A 19,945-nucleotide genomic window follows, 5' to 3' on the forward strand; every position below is an offset into this window, starting at 1 on the left:
CTTCACCACCAAGGGTGCCTGCTGCCCTCCCAATATGCCCGAGCTGAGACCTGGGTATGTCCTCTCCCATGTGACAGGACAGTTTTGTTTCCTTGTCCATTTATTTCTTGACATCTCTATAGAGATTGCCAGGGGCGACACTAGTCAATGTCATTGTCAGTCATGATGCTATTTTACGGTGCTCTGGAAATGCACCCAAGAAGTGGATTGTCACCCCTCACCCACGTAACAATGGGGTAACCTACTTTCCTCCTTACTGACCTACTTATATTCACACTGGTGACCTAGATATGCAAGGCCCTTTATCCCACTTAGTTGCCTGGATCCTATCACCATGAATGAACTCAGGATGTTATGTGTAGATACATTTTATCAGCACAAATTTGGTACTACTCTCCCACTGGGAGAGAAGATTGCATTTGAAAAAGCAGTGATTAAAACAAGAAAAAATTAATCTTTGTCTATTATATCTTTAGAGAAGGGTCATTTGCAGCAACAGAAGGACTGAAGAATAGTGATGGATGAGCAAAAGGCAGAGAAGAGTCAAGAGAATGTGAGAGACAGAAATTGGGATGATTCTGTAATCTAGTACAACTTCATGGGTAAGGAGTCTGTCAAATATTATTATCATGCAAAGACTGAAGACCAATAGTTATTGACAACTCATGTTTTCTACACATGTATGTAGTGGGGAAGAGCTTATATGGAGAGGTAAAAGATCAGGTGCACCACTATTTTAGCCTGTAGTTAACTGTTACCTGAAACAATTATCTGCTTCTGTTGTACACAGGATTGCTTAAAATTCTACGAGCGCAGACATTCCTACTGTCTGATGGTCTGCATCCTCAGGTAGTGTAAATTAATGTTCCTCCAGTGATCTGGATCACTGGAACATTCTGGATCTCAGTTCAGGGTATGTAAGAAAATGGACACATTAATAGACACTGACCTGGTAGTATTTGATGCAATAATTAAGATCATTTTTATTCTCACTGTGTTTATGTCAGGAGCAGATTCACACTGGGATCAACAATGTCAGAGACTCATTTGTAAACTGGAGCCTCCACGTCTTCCAAAGTTTCATGACAGGAGAACAAATAGGTGTTGTAAGCTTTATGCAGACATACTTTACATGCTGTAAAACACAAAAGTCAGCCATCACCTAATGTGTTTTTCAGGCCCTTATGCTCAAGACACAGTTTTAAATCGTAACACTTAAGAAACTAATACTGCCAAAGCATCATGTCTGGCTACCCTGGTGTGAGAAACCCTCAGCATTCATCTGGCAAAGCTCAAGTAGATACCTTTGGATTTGTGGTGAGAAAATTTCAGTACTTCATCACTGCATTTCTCAAGTTAAAATTACTCATACTTGTGTTTTTTTTAGTGCTCATTCCCCTTGGTTTTGGAATGGGCCTTAAATTCATATTTTCTGCAGCATCATTTAGAACAGGAACTGGAAGCAAGCAAAATGAAAGCCAGCTAGAGTGACTTCAGGTCCTTCTGGTATTGTCTGCTCTTCTGGGCTTCACTGGCCCACACACCATTCCTTTGCCTTGGTTCTTTCTATTTGCTGAATGGGAGTCGGTGAGATTCCCTCAGTCTGACTGTCCTGGGACATTTATCTGTGCACCTCACCAACTTCTCTTGTTGAAAATAAATAAGGAAAAAATGAATTTTACCTTCTTCACTTTCCATGCATCTCAAGACAACAAGAAGAGCACCGCACAGAGCAAGGCCAAATCCTATATTTTTTTCCCAAATGCTAGAATTTGTTGACAAAATTCTGATCTGACATGATTTTCTTTACAAGCATAGTTGTATTCTTTTGAAAAAACTATTTCCAGTGATCAGGTTGCTACAGATTCTTAGCACACTACTTCACCATAACAGCAAATAGGAGAAGAGCCTGGGAAGAAATGTTTGTCCATCTGTTTTGTATTATAAACAATGACCCTGAATATATGATGCGCATTTCTTCCAGTTTTACATTGCGTTTAGATTTTATTTATAAATGGGAGCATATAATGTGATCCATTTATAAATCCACTTATAAACATGATTATATAATGTGATCCATTCACAGAATTTGAACATGTAGCCAGGGGAAAACAGGTTTTTCAAAAGCTATTTTTTGAAGGCACTCGTGTGTGCCCATGACTTGATGTATGACTTTGTGAAAGCTGTCACACAGGTATTCCACATGCTCCAACACTGATGTACCAGCAAGCTGGCATGATGCCACAATTACAACCTTTCATCACTGACAGCATTTTGACTCTGCATTTTAAGCCTTGATGATTAAAAGCTCTGCTTTCCCGTTAGCCTCCTACATAACCTCTACCTGTGCTAGAGGAACAGACTTGCAGGTAGATGAACGCCTCATCTACAAGAGGTCCAAAATATTCCAAGGTTCACAAAGCAAGCAATACCTTTCTATGAGGTGGCTCTGCAACACATGCACCCACCCTTTAGGTTGTTTGTATCCTGCTTCTATAGCAGTACAATGTAGGACTTCTAGATTTTCTCAGTGAACTGTTAAAATACTTGACTAGACAATGGGAAAAGGAAAGCACAAGGTTTCCTCTAAAGAGAGCAAGCTAATCACTGTGACCTCCTGTATGGACTTAGGAGGCTCCTTCATTGCAGGTGGGCTTTGCCACCTCACTGATGACTCTTTCCTGGATGCACTTTTCTGCCTTTTTCTGTCCATTAATTTTGAACAGTGCAGTAGGTGTGGGCAGCTTGGAGACAATGGAAAACATCAGTCAAGATGTTGAGTCAAGCCAGAGCACAGATACAGGAATGAATTTGCCTTCCCAAATGACATTTGCAACAAAATTAACTGGGAACATTAGTCTGCTGGAACTTTTATTCCAGAGGTAGCTAGGCATTAGCATAGAGTGAATATATCTCTGTTCAGTGTCTGCAGCATCCCCAGGCCTAACCCAGTCCACAGTTCCAAGGTAATGCCAAAATCCCATCAGGTGCTACATGGCACGACTGTCACCTCTTTTGGGAAACAGTCCTGCATCGGTGTTTGATCATTGCACTGTTTTATAGATGAAAACTACCACAATACACCTGGCATTCACAACACTGCTGAGCAGCCATTTTACGACAGGTGCAGTTACAATGCTGGTTTCCAGATTTGTACTGCTTCTCAGAAAGGAAGGGTGATGCTCTGGTGCTACTTCATGGAGGAACAATTATAATAACATGATGAGCAAAATGCAAAAGGAACAGTTACTTTGCCATATTACCAAGGAATGGTCAGTGCTAGGACAGAGCTGGGGGCTGACACATGGGTCTGTCTTGACAGCACCAGCATCTTTTGAGAGGTGGATGAGTTGGCCTTTACTCTTGTTTAAGAGCAGGCAGCTCCAGAGGGGAAAGTTTTTACCTGGCTCAATAAATAGTGACCGATAAATCTTTTCACCAATAAGTTAATCCTGGCTACATTAAGGGGCTACTTTTGCCTGAGAAGGGATAAGGACATAGTACCATAAAACTGACAGTGGGACCCTGTTCCTTCCCTTTAGGCATAAAGCCATTGGGACCGTAGCGAGTGATTTCAGTTCCCACTGTCCTGAGACTGTTACGTTACGTCTCTGTTACCTGCAGAACTAGGTACTGAACTTGCTTTCTAGCATCATTACTGGGACTGATCTAAATTCAGCATAGGACCAGAGTGACATCATATACGACCTCAATGAAACCTAAGAAAGAAGGTATTTTTGGTTCAATAGACTTCTCCTCTTCTCCTGGTATATTTTTTCTATTGTATGTCCAGTTTCTATTTAGAAAATTCTAGATGCTTAATCAGAGAAAGGGAGGGGGAGGGGGGATGGAATGCACATATTTGAGAGTGATAAAATGGAGAAGATACTGGAAAGCAACAAAATCTGTATTAATTAAAGAGAATGAAATCTTGGCAGATGAACAGAAATAAAATAGAATGGCATGGTTACGGGTAGAACAGCAGGATGTTTAAACAAAGATTTACTGTAGAGGACTTCTAAAAGGCAGTCCTAAAACATACAAGGCATTAAAGAATGTTTTTTAGATCTATAAAACAGCAGCTGATTATGTATAGATTAAAGTTAATGAAGCAGTATGCTCTGAAGTGCCTTCTTTTATAGATACGGCTCTGTAACTTCCATTAGCATCAACAGACTCTTAAATACACAAACGTATTAGTCATGCATCAAGTCACACCGTACATTTTGTTAAGTATCCAAAGACTGAAGTGACTCATATGGTCAAAATTTCTTTTCCCATGTGAATCAAATGTAACGCTTGACAAACCTCAACTGAAGAAGGATATTTTGATTCATTTTTTACATCAACCAATGGGTTTAGGGCTCTGTCTGCAGATTAGTCACATTGATTTCCAAACTGAGCTTTCAAAACTGTACGAAAAACACGTCAAAATATTAAGAAGCACCTGCCAGCTACAGAAACCAAGCCCAGCTCAGCATTGCCTGGCCCACATGCAGCCCATTTGCACCACTAGAAATGAGTGCTTCACATTACCAAACCAGGATGACTGTGTTTTGCAATCATGTTTCATAGATGAATCAGAACTCAGAAGTTAGAATTAAAACTGCTGCTCTTTTGCAAGGAGACTGCTTTATCTGACATTTTCCCTTCCAAAGTTCAGACTGGTCTCCAAACTCATTGGAAATGAGTCAGCCACGTCACAACTGCAGATGAGTTGAGCCAATTGATGCTTTCATCCATGATTCACCAACAGGAGTTTTGCAGCTTTTTGCAAATGTTTCAGCTCCAATAAGAGACAATTATAGGAAGGTCTGTGTTTGTCTTTTGTAATTTCCAATTCTTGCTTCTTATTTCCCCCTTCAGCCCCTCAATCTGTTTTTAATCAAAATCAGATGGAGGCAAATGCTGAACAGTACAAGGAGCTTCACCACGTGCACGCCATGTAAGAGCTGCAGAATCTGGCAGCCACCAAGTGTGACAATGTGCTTTAAAAAAGGCAAGTGGCCTCATTTGGTGCATACGTCACCTTCTTTTAAGAGGTTGGCTTTTTTGTGTAAACAAGGTCCACAGATGACGCATGTAACCCTTTCCTTCTGCTGGGATGGGAGCTGCGGGCACACTGACAGCACGAAGCCTTGGAGACACACTGTGGGGGGGCTCAGCAATGAGTCCATGGGGTGGGTGGGAGGTGGGACTGCAAAGTGCACATATGTTGTCGAGAGGAAAATCATGCCCTGAGATACTCTGCACAGTGAGGTTACATTCTGGGGGACTCAAGGGGCTCCTCTGTTTGAGGAGAGTTTTCTCTTTGGTGAGCCCCATCTTAGTGGGGTGGGGAAAGAAGCCAGTGCACTTCTACAGCTGGAAAGCCATGAATCTGACTTCACATCCATCTGCTTACAGAGAGTCCTCTGCTACAACACAGAGTAAAAACCATGGAGCTGGCCTGGCAGGCATGAGGGCCATGTTTGCACTAATGAAATAGATGTTGTTTGCACTGAGCACAATGCATGTGCATACTGAAAGCTGCCCTGATGTATGAAAGCCATGGAAAGCAACAAAGAGATTATGCTAGAGAGTCCTCATGCTCTCAGATGGGGAGACTGAGAAATGCTCCTTCTGGAGAGAGGGGAAAGGCAATTCAAATTCAAAATGTTTTGAGTGTGGGAAATGAGGAGGATTCATTGAATTACATAATCATTAAGGTTGGAAAAGGCCTCTGAGATCATCCAGTCCAACCATCAGCCCATCACCACCATGCCCACTAGCCACGTCCCTCAGTGCCACATCCACGTGTTTCTTGAACACGGCCACCACTTCTCTGGGCAGTCTGTTTTAAGACCAAGGATCTTCCTACTCAGGAGAACTGCACTAGAAGATGGCACAATAGGCTGGAAGAAGGAAAACTCTGCTGAGGAGGGTTGAGAGGGAGGATGAGGACAGAAAAGCACTTTTCAGATCCAGTCCTGATGCTCCTGATAATGCGTGAGACAGACCCTGTTTCCCCTCACCCCTCAGCCCTCTTGGCCATGGAAAACAAGTGCTGCAGCCACAGTGGAACACAGAGGGAAGAAGAGAGAACCACTGATTTAATGGAAGAAAAGACAAAGCTGTCCAAGCAAATGAGTATTACTGCCCTGGCTGCCACCTCAGCTGCAGCAGGGCATTTCTGCCAGATGTTTAACTTAAGCTCAGCTGCCTTGGCTGGAGCAGCTTGATGTTTCTGGGTCTTTCAGCTTTAATGCCAGAGGTAGAATTTTTCTGTCTGGGTCAAAATATACCCCATCTGATGAAGGAGGTCTCAGCAATGCCTTTTATTTTGGCTAGGTCATAGTAGATCTCCTTGCCTGTCTCTGATCTCTCTCATCTCTTGCTAGAATGAAATGGGACGGTCTGTTATTACAATCCATATTTTCTTGCCCAAAAACACAGACAGTTGCTAACCAGTATGCCAGGGACCGCATTCCTCAGTCGCTGCCTGACTGCAGCAGTTTCTTTCACTGCTCACATTACAGCCTGCCCAGTTTGAACAGTGACACTGACTTCTATTACTCCAAGCATAAAAGGTCCTCAGGCCATGTGAAGATGAGATGTGACTCCCCCTTTGGGCAAGCTGTTTTTCCCTTCTCCTGTGGGAACAGCTGTGTACAATAACCTCCCCTCCCACTTCCCCACCTCTGACTTCACACAGAGACTGAGACAATAAAAGCTTTTTACAGACATTTACAGCCCTAGCACTTTGAGTGTCTTCTGGGAATTTCTTTGCTCATTCTCAAATGCTCCATTAGTGTTCTTATGCTCTGCAACCACTGCATCATTTTGTGTCACGCCAGAGAGCTGATGAGTGAAGGAATCCACTCCTTTAGAAACAGCCCCAAAGGGCATTTCAGCTCTTTACTAACCAGCTACTGGTCCCACCCTGCTCTGTACTGGTGTGGCCTCACCTTGAGTACTGTGTGCAGTTTGGGGCACCACAATATTAGAAGGACATAAAACTACTAGAAAGCATCCAAAGGAATGCTACAAAAGATGGTGAAGAGTCTGGATGGCCAGATGATCCCTAGGCTCTCCAGGGAGGTGGTTGAATCACCATCCCTGGATGTGTTTAAGAGCCGTTTGGATGTGGTACTCAGGGATATGATTTAGCAGAGGTTTTTTTAGAGATGGGGTACTGGTTAGGCTGCGGTTGGACTTGATGATCTTCAAGGTCTTTTCCAACCTGGGTAATTCTATGATTCTATGATTCTATGTATGAAGAGCAGTCGAGGTCCCTGGGTTTGTTCAGCCCAGAGCAGAGAAGGCTGAGGGCTGCCCTCACTGTGGCCTACAGCTCCTCACAGGGAATGGAGGGGCAGCGCTGAGCTCTGCTCTCTGGTGACAGACATGGCCCGAGGGAATGGCATGGAGCAGTGTCAGGGGAGGGTCAGGTTGGATGTCAGGAAAAGGTGGGCATGAAACAGGCTGCCCAGGGCTGTGGGCATGGCCCCAAGTGCTGGAGTTCAAGGGGCAGTTGGACACTGTTGATTTGGATTTGGGATGATCTCGTGTGGAGCCAGGCATGGGGACTGACTGCTGAAGTGGAGACAGAGGTGGAAGCCAGGGTTACCAGTGTAGTGGTGAAGAGCTGGGGGCTGGCGTACCTGCTGCTTGGCTTGGCCTCTGCATTGACTCTCCATGGCACGCCACACAGGCTGGCTCAGGCAGCAAGTGCTGTGAACGCACCAGTAGCTGGACACAAAAGCTAATCTCTTAGTTAGCCTCTAATCCCCAGACATGACTGCAGTGTGCACGGACCTGTGAGCGTTTGCTTTCAGCGGGGCTCAACTGCAGCTAAACCCTGAGGAATGTAGAAAATTCCTGCAATAAAACTGATCATGGTCACTGCAGGAGAATATGTCATTTCCCATGGAAGTAATGATACAACGGACTGTAAAACAGAGGGCCAGGCTGAAGATGACTTCTGTTGCTGCGTGAAAAGCAACCGGGGGGGAGGGGGGGAAGAGTGAGGAGGTGGGATATGACGATCAGACTGCCTAAGTAAAACAGTAATAGCACCCGTGTGCATCCCAACCCTTTGAAATGCAAAAATAATTAGGAACTCCCTCCCTCCGCACCCGGATCGTACACACATTGAAAAGTTGTCATGGCTTTTCTTGCCAGTTGGTTTTGTTTTGTTGTTTTTTAAATAGAGTTAGGAATTTCTTTTTGAAGGGACAAACGCCATTTCCCCTCGGCTCACACGCGGTCCACGAAGGGTCTTATATGTCAACAGGGAGCTCCCTGCGCCGCCTCCGGGGCTGGCGGCGGGACAAGGGCGCCCCCGCGTGGCCGCTGCGAGAAGTGCAGCACGCCGAGCGGGGAGGTTTGTGGGCTACGGCCTTTTTTGTTTGTTGGACACCCCCGGCTGCACTCCAAATACGGAAAAGGGAAAAGCACACTAGGTTTACGTTGGCTGAAAGAAAAATACGAACTCGGCCAAACAACTCTGGCTTTTGAGTAAGAGCCCTTTTGAGAGGTGTTTTTATTCAAGTCTCTCACGGAATGCAATCAGTTACTCTGCCTTGTCTAAACTTTAGCTGAATATATAATTTCGTTTAGCTGCAGTAATTGGCTCCCATTGCCTTCATATGGAAAGCCAGGAACGCTGCCAAAGATCCCTCCCGTCTGGAGCCCGCAGCGGCAGCAGCCCGGTTCTGTTCTGCATCAGCCCCTCAGCTCTTGGCAAGCCGATGTGGGGGCGGGGGGATCTGCCAGGGGCTGAGCAAACAGGCAGGATGTCCCCTCCAGCACCCTGTCTCAGACTGATAGAGAAGACCTCCCAGAGAAGACCTCACCAGTTCAGGGCAACAGAGCACAGCACAGTGCTGCTCATAAAGCATGTGAGAGGCATGCCTCACCCTCAAGGAAACAAAGCTGCCCATAGAGAAAAATGCACTCAGAGCATGTGTAATACTTGAAAAGAGATCTACCTGCACTTAAGTAGCTGTCTATGTGAGATTGCTCGGCTGGAGCATGGATCTGGAATGTTCATCCCTGATTTACTCTGGAGCATGGCAGCTATTTGCTAGGAGTGAACACCAAGAGATCAAGAAGTGGCCACACAATCACACTGCTGCAGGCAACTGCCCTGGAAGGACAGACAGCTTTGCCATGGAATATTTCCAGGACTGCCAGCACTTCTTATCTTTTTTATGAAGAAAAACTGGTCACTGACATCAACTTTGCTGCACTGACCATGACTCAGAGCATGGTTTTCTTCTGCAGCCTATGTCTCTTCTGTGCACTGATGTATATTTGCCATCCTGAACCAAATCTTGGTCCCAAAGAGGTTAGTGCAGGTTTTGACATGGACTTCAAGAGACTCAGGGTTTCATTCTGTCATTCTTAGCATCATTATGTTCTACATAAAAGTAAGTACTTCACACTCTTATGGGAAAATCTAACAAGGTATTTCTAGGCAAGCAGATTCCAGGATCTGGAAAGCAATACATTACAGAACAAATCTACTCCTTGCCTCTGCCACAGCACCGAATGATCTGATTTATCTAATGCATCTTGTTTGGTGTTTTCCCAATGCTTCTCATTTATGCCTACTAACAAGGAGAAAACTTCACTATCCACATGTTGGAAGATCTTAAAAACAAACACAGAAAACAACAATGACAGCACAGAAGTCCCATCTCTGACTATACACTTCACAATCTGTTTGGGAAATCTAGCATTCTGGCATGGAGCAGAGATGGGGTGGATTGCTGTTAATGATCAATCGCTGCTCTGCTATTTCCTGCAGAAGTCAGTTGTAAAACTATGAAGGAAATGTAGCTGGAGTAGTAATGAATATCATTATCTTATGAAACTGTCAAAGTACTAAGCAGTTCCATGCTGTTCCTGTTGTAACTGCATTGCAACTTTTGCTGTTCTGTAAGCAATGCTATCCTTTGCTAACAGCATTGCTGAATAGCTGAGAAACAGCCCTTTGTGCACTTTACAGGCAGACAAGATGGCTGATTGAAATCCAATCTGGATCTCACATATTGTTTAAGGCCCTGCTTTTATGAACAAAACATCTTGTATACAAATGCATAAACAGGCTATGAAAATTATGGCTTTTCTGGCTTTGGCTACCTTCCAGGATTTTACTGAAGGCTCTGGGTGGTACAGATTCAGGTATTTAATATATGGTATTCTAGTTTAATTGGATTTCATTGGAAGCTTTAATATTAAGTAAGAGTTGGTTTTACTTTGTTCAGATATTGCGGGGTTTTAAGGAAAACATAGTTGTTTGGCTGACTGTCACAAGCACAACCAGAATTGTTTTTCTGACACAATTTGGCATTTGGAGCCCCACGCTTTCAGCTTCCCCCACAGACTGAGTGTGAACAATCTTATGCATATGTAGTTAGTGAATACTGGAGTAAATTTAGGGTGATAAACTATAAATGGTGTTCTGGGATTAGAATAGATGGTTGGGTTTGAGGCCTTTTTGATCCTCCCCAGAACGCAGATCAGCCAGTCCATTGTTTGACCTCATTTTTTGAGACAGCGCCTGACTATCTTTCCTCTTTTACCTGAGTAACTGTGTGCAAATTCTTCATACAGAGCATATTTTCTCAGCTGGATTGACTGCAAACCTACATAAGCATCATTCTGCTTGTTCAACTTCCAACTCTTCGCCAGCATATAGGAAAATATAGCAATCATATATTTGAAATAAACTCACAACAGAGAGTATTTCAATAACTCTGCAACTTGCATCTGATGCTTGGAGCAGCTGCACACTGGTCACCTATGGAGGGTCCTACATAGTATTCAGTGACACAGAACAAAAATCCTTCCTCTCTATAATGTATCCAGGAGCATGCACTCTCCCTCTGACTTTATCAGCAAAAACTACCTGAGAAACAGACATGACCTCAAGAGCATAATTTATCATTAAGAAGGATATGTTCCAGCCAAGCTGGAGAAGAAGAGAGCCTTGAAATTGACCAAGAACATATCCAGCATGAAGTATGAGAAGGGCTATTCACAGCTGCTCCCAGGAGGAAGCAAAGATTATCCTATGGAGTTACACAGCCCATTTCTTTCATGTTGGAGAGGGGACATGGTGTGGAGCTCTTGGAGAAAATGAGGTGAAGTTAAGCTGTTGACAGAAGGGGCTCTCCTTATGGTATAGGAAAACGCCACCAAAGAAAAACACCACCCTAAGTGAGAAAGATGGTAATAGAGACTTTTATAGAGGTTGGGTTTTTTTACAATGTAATCATTAATTTCGTCTGATTTAAGTCAACACAGTGTAGCAACTTCTTGCAAAGTATCAGCGAAATTACCTAGCTCTGTGATGACTTGGCTTATTAGAATAAAAACTAAAGCCATAAATGTATGCTACCTGAAATCTTTGTGAAACTGCTCTATTTAGTATTTGAAAATTATTTGGTGATTTCTACATGGAGGTCATGATAGAGAAATTAAATTTAAGACAATATAATGAATATGATTTAGCAGAGGGTTGTTAGATTCCAGGTAGTTTGGTTAGGTTATGGTTGGACTTGATGTTCTTAAAGGTCTTTTCCAGCCTGAGCAATTCTATGATTCCATAAATAAGATCATGTTTTCTCAAAAATTTGGGCTTTCTTTTGAGATAATGACTAACAAATAAACAAACTAATAGCATATATTGGGGGTTCTCTTTGTATTAATATGAATCAGCAGCAGCATGTATGTACACGGTCCAAAAACAAGTGAATGTAACTTGAAAATATCTAAACAAAACTGATAGTTGTAAAAGTTTGTACTACCAGAGCAGCACAGATTGGCAGCAGGAACAGAACTGCAGCTGCGTGTAAGATTTGGTATTCTTTGCAAGGACACTCGGGTCATACTTTGTCATCATCTCTGTGACCTAAAGAGTCAACTGTTTCTAAGATGCTTATTACCCCCAAAACTCCGGACAACTATTATTTCTTTCAGCCCTGGGCTCTGGACATCTTTTCTTATTCTTGGAATGTATTATAGTTTGCTGAGGAAATGACTTAAGACCATCCTATTTAAATGACAGCTGTATATTCACACATTAAACACAGTCACAGGAACCAACACTTGTCTACTAAGCCACATAGTCCACATTAAGTACTTGTTCTACTGTGCAAATATTGAATTGATCCAACCCATCAAAGTCAGCTAATATGGTTTGTAAAGCCACAACTACCATTATTCAAAAGTTTTAAATTGACAGGAAACAATGACTTCAGAAACTTTTCCCTTTGAAGCTGACTGAAGAGATGAATGCACTGGATGTCTCTCCATATTCATGTCCTCTTAACAAAGAAGGGCTTGTCCAGATGCTGGGGAAAGCTTCTGAAAAGGGGATTCATTTCAAGAACAAAAAGCCCAACCTCTGCCCTTACCAGAGTGCAAGGAGGTTTGCCTGGTCTGCTTTGCTTTGTTTCTATTTTAAAATCCCCTCCTTCAACAGATGGGCAGCAGCCATACATCTCATTGGAAAAGTTCATCAATGGAGCAGCCAGGCTTCCAACAGCTCCTGGCATGGCACAGACAAAAGTAAGTTTCTCTGACACTTGCCCTGCTCCTGAGGGAGTTAGTTTTGGCATTCACATTCAAATGGTGTCATGGACATGCTCAAGCATCTATAGTTGGTGGGCCCAGCTGTCCATACACCTCATTAATAGCTAAAGATCTGCTAGCACAGGAGATTTACACCACCCTGGTGTTGCTACACATCATCTATGAGCAGCTGTCCATACCACTGGAAGGGAGGCGGTAGGAAGGCGCAATGGGCAGGATGGTGGGACAGAACTGCCTCCTTTGGGCAGGACCACAGCCATGGATCAGCTTACCCTTAAAAGGAGAAGCTGCAGTCTTACCCCACTCACACTTACTTGCACTGCTATGAAGTGTACACCTTCAGCAGGACAAAATCCTGCACAAATATGCAGTGTGGGGAGGTCACTTTATCAGGACATCGTTAACTTTCCTAATGCAATGAACAGCTTTTGCTTATCATAAACTTCACTATGTGAAGAACATTTTTAAAGTTTAAATTTTTGTCTTCAAAGAAGAAAATTAAGGAAGAGAAAAGAAAAGGGATCTATAGACTTTTACACTCGGATGTGCATATGCTCAGCACAATACATAACACACCGAGCAAACCAAAGCCACCTTAGACTCATCATTTCTGAAGCTCTTCCCTCCTCTAACCTTCCAGGTTAACTAATTAATAGACACCGTATTTCAAGTACTCTACTATGGCCATAAATCCAGAATGTGAAGAGGCTGGTTTCCTCATCACCCTGGGGCCCTGTGTACAAATCGAATTTAAGCATCACTATTGATTTGCTCTCATTTTCTATCCCTCTGCATTTTAAGCTGGTGTAAATAACAATACAAAGGAGAAGTAGGATCCAACCATACAAATACTTGCCTCTTTAATTTTTTTTTGCCCAATCTAAACAGCGATCAGCAGTAAGTTTGATTCCAATCAAACACTTCACAGATATGACATAAAAGTAGAGAAAATGATCAGAAACAAAAATTTGAATTCAGATCTTTATTATACAGGCCCAAAGCTGTGGTCACCATGCAGTTACACTGTAATGGGAATGATCTCACTGAAAGGATCTCACTAAACAAATGTAAAGAGACCACAGACTACAGCATTCCAAATAACTGGCACTTAGATTTTTTGAAAGAGCAAAAATAAATAGAGGAATGGCAAGTATGTCCTTTTCACTTATGTTGGGGCATTTACATACTCCTTTTCTGTAGCTATTTTGGAGACAAAATTAGCAAGTACTTCCCCCCAAAATACCAACCTTCCATGTGAGGGCTCAGATAAATTGCTGTTTCACTCTCCTTAGTTATTTGATGTTCTGATATGCCAAAACAAACACCAAGCCCAGGATGTGTTATTCCTTTTTTGTATTGTTTTCCTACTTTGCGCCCTTTCCTCCGCCATTCAAGACACTCACAGGGACTAAGTGGAGACACTGAGTCAAATAAAAGCCCTGAAACTTTTCCTTTCTAGCTTTTCATGATACTTAAGGATACATAATTTAAGGATTCATCACAAATCTAAAAAAGGTCCGGGTGTCTGACAAGTAAATAAAAATCTCTGGAATACAGATAGCCACAGTGAAGAGCCGCACGTAGACTGCACACATAGTGTTATGTAAAAGTGGTTACCTTTAAAAAAACAAAACAAAACAGCATTTTTAAAACCTGTAGACCAAAACAAAGCATGTCTTATTCCCTAGAGGATATTCTTGCAACCTGTTCTTCAATTATTTGTACTAGGAGATGCTACAACTCGTATTAGTTACAATAATGTTGTCTTCTGGTCCAGCAGAAGAACCTTTCTCTCCGATGGATGCAAAACTGTTCATCTGAGTAGATCATCCTCAACAGCACAAATATGGTCTAGAAACTCATAGAGTTTATGGCTATAATTTATAAAATTAAACCTGCGCCAGACAGGTAATACTGGTATGTAAGTTTGCCATCCCTGGGTTCTGTCAGAAACGGGGTACTGAGGTGCTCAGAGCCGTCTCAGTCTGCAGCGCTGGGATCCTTCTGGCACTTCAGACCCGAGAGGCGATGTGATGCATGCTAGAACATGGGCGCACGTCTCGCTTAATTCTGCAGAGCCAGGGGCATGGTAAGCTGCCAGAACTTCCTTCATCTTGCCTGTTGACAAAAGGAACAATAACTAGTCATCACTGGGTGCTGGAGTTTAATTCCAACTTCTAAAAAGTCCTGTAAATGAGACTGGTTTTTACTTGGCAATAGCAGATTTTCATAAATAACAGTTTTCCGATGAGGTTTGCCATCTGTTACCTACGGGATGTTTCTGAGGGGAAAAAGGTGTCTTAGCCAGGTGGTTCCTAAACTATTAGCCAGAATTAAGCACTCAACTATTTTAAAAGCATTATTAATTTTACCTTTCATTGTCTAGTATCTTTTAAAATCTTCATTGGGATATAATGTAGCAGGGTTCCTCATCAAAAGTGCTGTATTATCTTTATGCACACTGATACAGTGTAAATAATTCAGAGTACTATTAAAAACAAGTAGGAATCCTACAGATTAATAAGTGACTTACCTAAACCTGGTATATAACTATCTCTGACACATATTGCTCATGTCTGTTATGCATTTACAGCAACTATTATTTGTTTATGAGTATTTCATAAACAGTGCATTCAGGGGGCTTCTCAGAGTTGTGGCTCAGGAAAGAACACTGGATATTCTACTCTGATTTCCTGTCAATCACATTTTATCCAGATAGTCCTCTATGAAATCCATACACCTTGGCTTTCTAAAAACCAAACCTTTAGTATCACAGCCTGAGAAAAAGAAAGACCAGGCATACCTCTGCAATATATAGTTGCTTCAGGATAGAGACAGAGGTATCCTGGGAGGGCGATTCTTTGACTCTTTGGGTAATATCTATTCTTTTATTTTTCCATTTGCTACAATGAGACTAAGGATTGACCTTTCACATGGATACAATTAAATGTTTTGTATGCTACCACAGGAATCTGACTGAATCTATCAGCTTATTTCACAAAGACCATTCACAAACCCATCAGACAGTAGTTAATTTCAATCAATACTGACATGGGCAGAATTAGAAAAAAGTTTAACTGCTTCAATCTAATGTAAATATAGAAGGCATGCAGTAAATTCCTGAATTATTTTACATATTCTGAAATTCTGGAGACATCCAAAATACTTCTTCAATGTACAGTTATTACTTTCATCATTTTCACATACACAGAAATCAGTAAAGGAGCAGGGCTAATTTGATAGGATCACTTCAGCCAGCTCTGACCTAAGCCATGTCTGCTGATGTCTGACCTACTTTTAAACTTCTGCAAGGCTGAAGATTCTATGAATTCCCACTAAGCAAACTATTCCTGAGCTCCTCTATTCCTTCTCTATTCCTTGCCACTCAGTTTTGTTTTTTCTTTTTTTTTTTTTTTTTTTTTTTTTTCCCCTGGTGCTTACATTAGATCATCCTTGCTATGATTTAACTCTATTATTCTTTTTCCATACCAACAGCATTTAACTGCCATCAGTTATATCCTTTCCTCTTCAGAGACAGCTATTCCTATACAAAGGCTGCTATCACATCTTCCTTCCATCTTCCTGTTTCTAGACTAAACAATCCTTCAGACTTCCCCTAATGACCCATGTGTTTTAGATCTTTGACTAGGCTCATTGGCCTCTCCTTAATGCTCTCTGGCTGAATTAGATCCTATTTGAGCAGCAGTTCCCGCAGCTTGGTAAAGCACTGAGGCCTTATTAGTACCAATTAAAACAACTATGTTATGTGCTTTATTTATTCCCATTCGTATGTCCACAACATCGTTGGCCTTGGTTGCAGTTTGCAGTAGCATGATATCACTGGCACATGTTCAGCTCAGGATCATTATAACTGTCCTCTGCAACACTGCTGCCTGGCCACTTATTTCCCATGGGTATATGTTGCAGCTGATAATGCCTACCTATTTATATGCTTCTCTAGTCTGTAATTCAACTGCTGGAAATACAGTATTTTCTAGGCTACTCCAACACTTTATCATTTTCTGCCCTAATCCTTGCTTTAGCACACTTGTTCTAGTCTATACATTTATTAAACCTGCTTTCTGGCCTTTCATTCACATTATCTGAGAGAATACTGAGTAGTATCAGAATGAGTTAAAATGTTTGCAGAACAGCATGTAGTGGTATATCATTGCAAACTACTCTCTGCACACGGTTTCCAAATTATTTATGCACTCACTTCACAATAATTTATTCTAGCTCAGTTTCCCTAGAACACACGAGCATATAAACAACTAAAATATATTGCCATACAGCCTTGTTCAAATAAAGCAAGCAATATTGTTAAATCTTTTAAAATTAAGTATTGCATACTCTTTAGGAATGAAAGCATTATGTAGAAAAAATTCAACTGAAAACACAATCTCGCTAATAACTGATTGTACATCCATATCACTACTTTCATGAAGAATGTGCTCTATTGCTATATTGTTCAATTAGGGCTTAATGAAACTCTGTCATCCTCTTAAAACTGTTTTTTCTTCAATAGGAACCATCACTTAGAAAACAGCAAAGATATATCACAACAATCATTCCATTGAAAATAAATTACTTGTATAGCATCAGAAATACCAAGTTGCAAAATTACTATTTATCTTGCATGAGTTCTTGACCAGAAACATACTGAACACAGCACATGTACATCCACCGAACCAGACACTAACACTTTTCATGGAAAAGTGGATTTCCACCTATGTTGCCCTTGATGGAAACACCCAACAACTGCCCAGATACAGGAGGCACAGATCACTCTTCCTACCTAATATGGGTCATTTGCCATATTTTTTTCCTATTTCTAATTCTATGCCATATTCTATTTACATTGAGCCACTCACAACAGTGAGCTTTCTCCCTGAAGTGAAGCCAGATCCCTTGGATCTTTCACAGTGATATGAAACGTGGTATTTTCAGTTCTGAACTGGAAACATTGGAAGCTAGCAGAAGTTGAAATACAAATCTAAATACAACACAAAACCAACTATTAAGTTACAAGACATTTCATTTGATTTGGCATTTGGGCTCTACTTTATGACATTTCCAGGAAGAGAAAAAACTGACTCTGAAAAATAAGTGATTACAGAAAGACAATAGCACATATAAAACATAAAAATGTTTTTTTATTTTCTTCAGTGAAAAAGAAGACAGTGTGAGGAGGGATGGCTCTGCCTGCCTGACCCAGCACCAGCAGTAATGTACAGCTGCTGTCTGACTGTCAGGGCAGGGGAAGGTTCTCACAATAATCTCTGCCCCTTATGGGAAGTCAGAAGTCCTGAGACTGATATTAACCAGATGTCTTCACTTCTCTAAGATGAGAGTAGCTTCAGGGGTTTTAAATAATAAAGATGTAGGAGACTTTACCAGTACTGTAGGCACCTAGATGCTAAAATTACTTTCCTCATTTTGTTAGAGTCAGAGCTAGAATTTCCTACCTTTCCTTAGATTGAGACTTTTGGTATTGGTGAAAGTGAAAGAAAGACATCTCTCTATCTGAAGTACAGCTGGAAGAGATTGCTGCTGAACAAGCTGCTACATGCAAAGATGGCACTCTGATGATTTGCAAAGTTGTATGTGTCACAGTGATCTTTCTAATAAAAGACTGTCGTAACCGTCTATGAACTGCTAAGTGGTGAGCCCTGCTTTCTAAGCTCTGGTATTATGATACAATCATGTCTTGGCAGAGAAATGTGACTGCACTACTTAACATGGTGGCTGTAGCATCCCATCCCTATGAGAATGTGTGGATCTTGATGTGCTTTGAAGAGTCCTGAGCTCTACTACATGGACAGGATGCCTTGCTCCTCCAAGACCCATAGAGTAAGGTCACCTGAATGGGCTTCCCAACCTAAAAATGTGGATCTGATGATACTATGGGGACAACAGATGAAGTGAAGAGGTGTCCACTTACAGGCATTAGCATCACAAATGCTTACAGACCCCAGGGAATGAGTGAATGGGCACAGTCAATTTTGGGAACATCAGGCAGACATCAAAAGTGCATACAAGGACAAGAGAGGCAAAGCCAGTGCACCAATACTGTTGTCACTTGAAATCGTCTATTCTGGAAATAAGGACAATTCTTCTGCTATAATCCTACAGCAGTCAAATATCCTGAGGGATATTCTTAAAACATCCAGTGTATTTTTATTTATTTATTTATTTTGAAGGACTGCTACTTCCCAGTGATGGCAGAAGTTGCATACAGAGATGCAGTTTTGATAAACACAAGATCTCTCCCCTTACGTGAAATTATGCACAAAGGAACTAATCTAGTCATATGTAATGGGGGTTGATTCACTTCACTGGGGTTATTTTTCTAAGGATGGGACTCAGTTGTCTAATCACAGATGTCTCATGCCATTTTAGATAACCTAAAGGTTTTCCACGTCATCAGTGCACCTTTAATAGTACTTGCATGTCTGCACATGCAGCACACCATGACAAATGTCACACAGCCAGCAAGAGCTGCCTACAGCCACACAGTGTTGGGCACCTAGGGACAAGGATTTGTCTCACACTTGAAGTGCCAAATGTAAAAGTCAGGAGGCAGCCACAGAGGTGTGTGGGTGACCCTGCCCTGCTGAGAGCTCTCTTTGTACTGCAGGAACAAAGCAGTCGGGTCTTCAGTGTAGGTGTTTTGCATGAGATGAGAGTCTCACCCACTTTTGCAATAGAAAGGAATGAGAGAAATTCCAGAAGCGTAGCATTAGCACACTGATTGACAGAGGGAAAATTACTGACAGTGTAATTAAGCCTAAAGTTACCAAATGGTGAATTAATTAATAGTAAATTCAAAAGTTTTATTGAAGTTAGCAAGCACCATGAAACATATGGGCTTTAACTGACTTCAAATTTCAGTGAAAATTTTATGGTTTAGAAAGTAAACTACCAATAATGAAATACCTCAATATTCTTGATGCTTAATGTAATAACCCTTATAATACAGAAATGCTGATGACTATGTACGTGAATTAAACTATGAAGCATCCATCTCTAATATGTTAGAGAAGACTATCAAGATAACACCAAGATTTGGAACATCACATCATGTTGCCTATTTTGATATCATATCTAAACAGGATGTTTTAAAATTATGATGGTGATTTAGGCAATTCAATCAACATGTAAAATGAATAGTGACCTTCAATATCTGAAATACTGTAGCATTTCTGTACTTACATTACACAAAAATTCCCATAGCTGATTCCTTAAATTAACAGAAAAATATCAGGCAGAAGTACATCTAAAAGTCTTAACATCATAAAAGGAAAAGTTAGAAATGAACAGCCCAGTGGCATACCACATTCATAGCCCAGAAATGACA

The 19,945-nt window shown here is 41.5% G+C and overlaps 1 protein-coding gene across 2 annotated transcripts in view; it reads right to left on the minus strand.

The window, feature by feature from the left end:
• The window catches only part of SCAF8 (SR-related CTD associated factor 8), a 145,137-nt gene that overhangs the window by 44,807 nt on the left and 80,385 nt on the right, over positions 1–19,945 (minus strand). Inside the window, exon 21 of one of the 2 annotated variants that reach the window (XM_072333794.1) lies at positions 13,556–14,703. The exons of the other annotated variant lie outside the window; for it this stretch is intronic. The gene's annotated coding sequence lies outside the window, so the exon portion shown is untranslated. Of the gene's footprint in view, positions 1–13,555; positions 14,704–19,945 lie in introns of those variants that run through there. 2 annotated transcript variants of the gene reach the window in all.

Source organism: Excalfactoria chinensis, chromosome 3 (genome assembly GCF_039878825.1).
Source record: "Excalfactoria chinensis isolate bCotChi1 chromosome 3, bCotChi1.hap2, whole genome shotgun sequence".
Taxonomy (NCBI): domain Eukaryota; kingdom Metazoa; phylum Chordata; class Aves; order Galliformes; family Phasianidae; genus Excalfactoria; species Excalfactoria chinensis.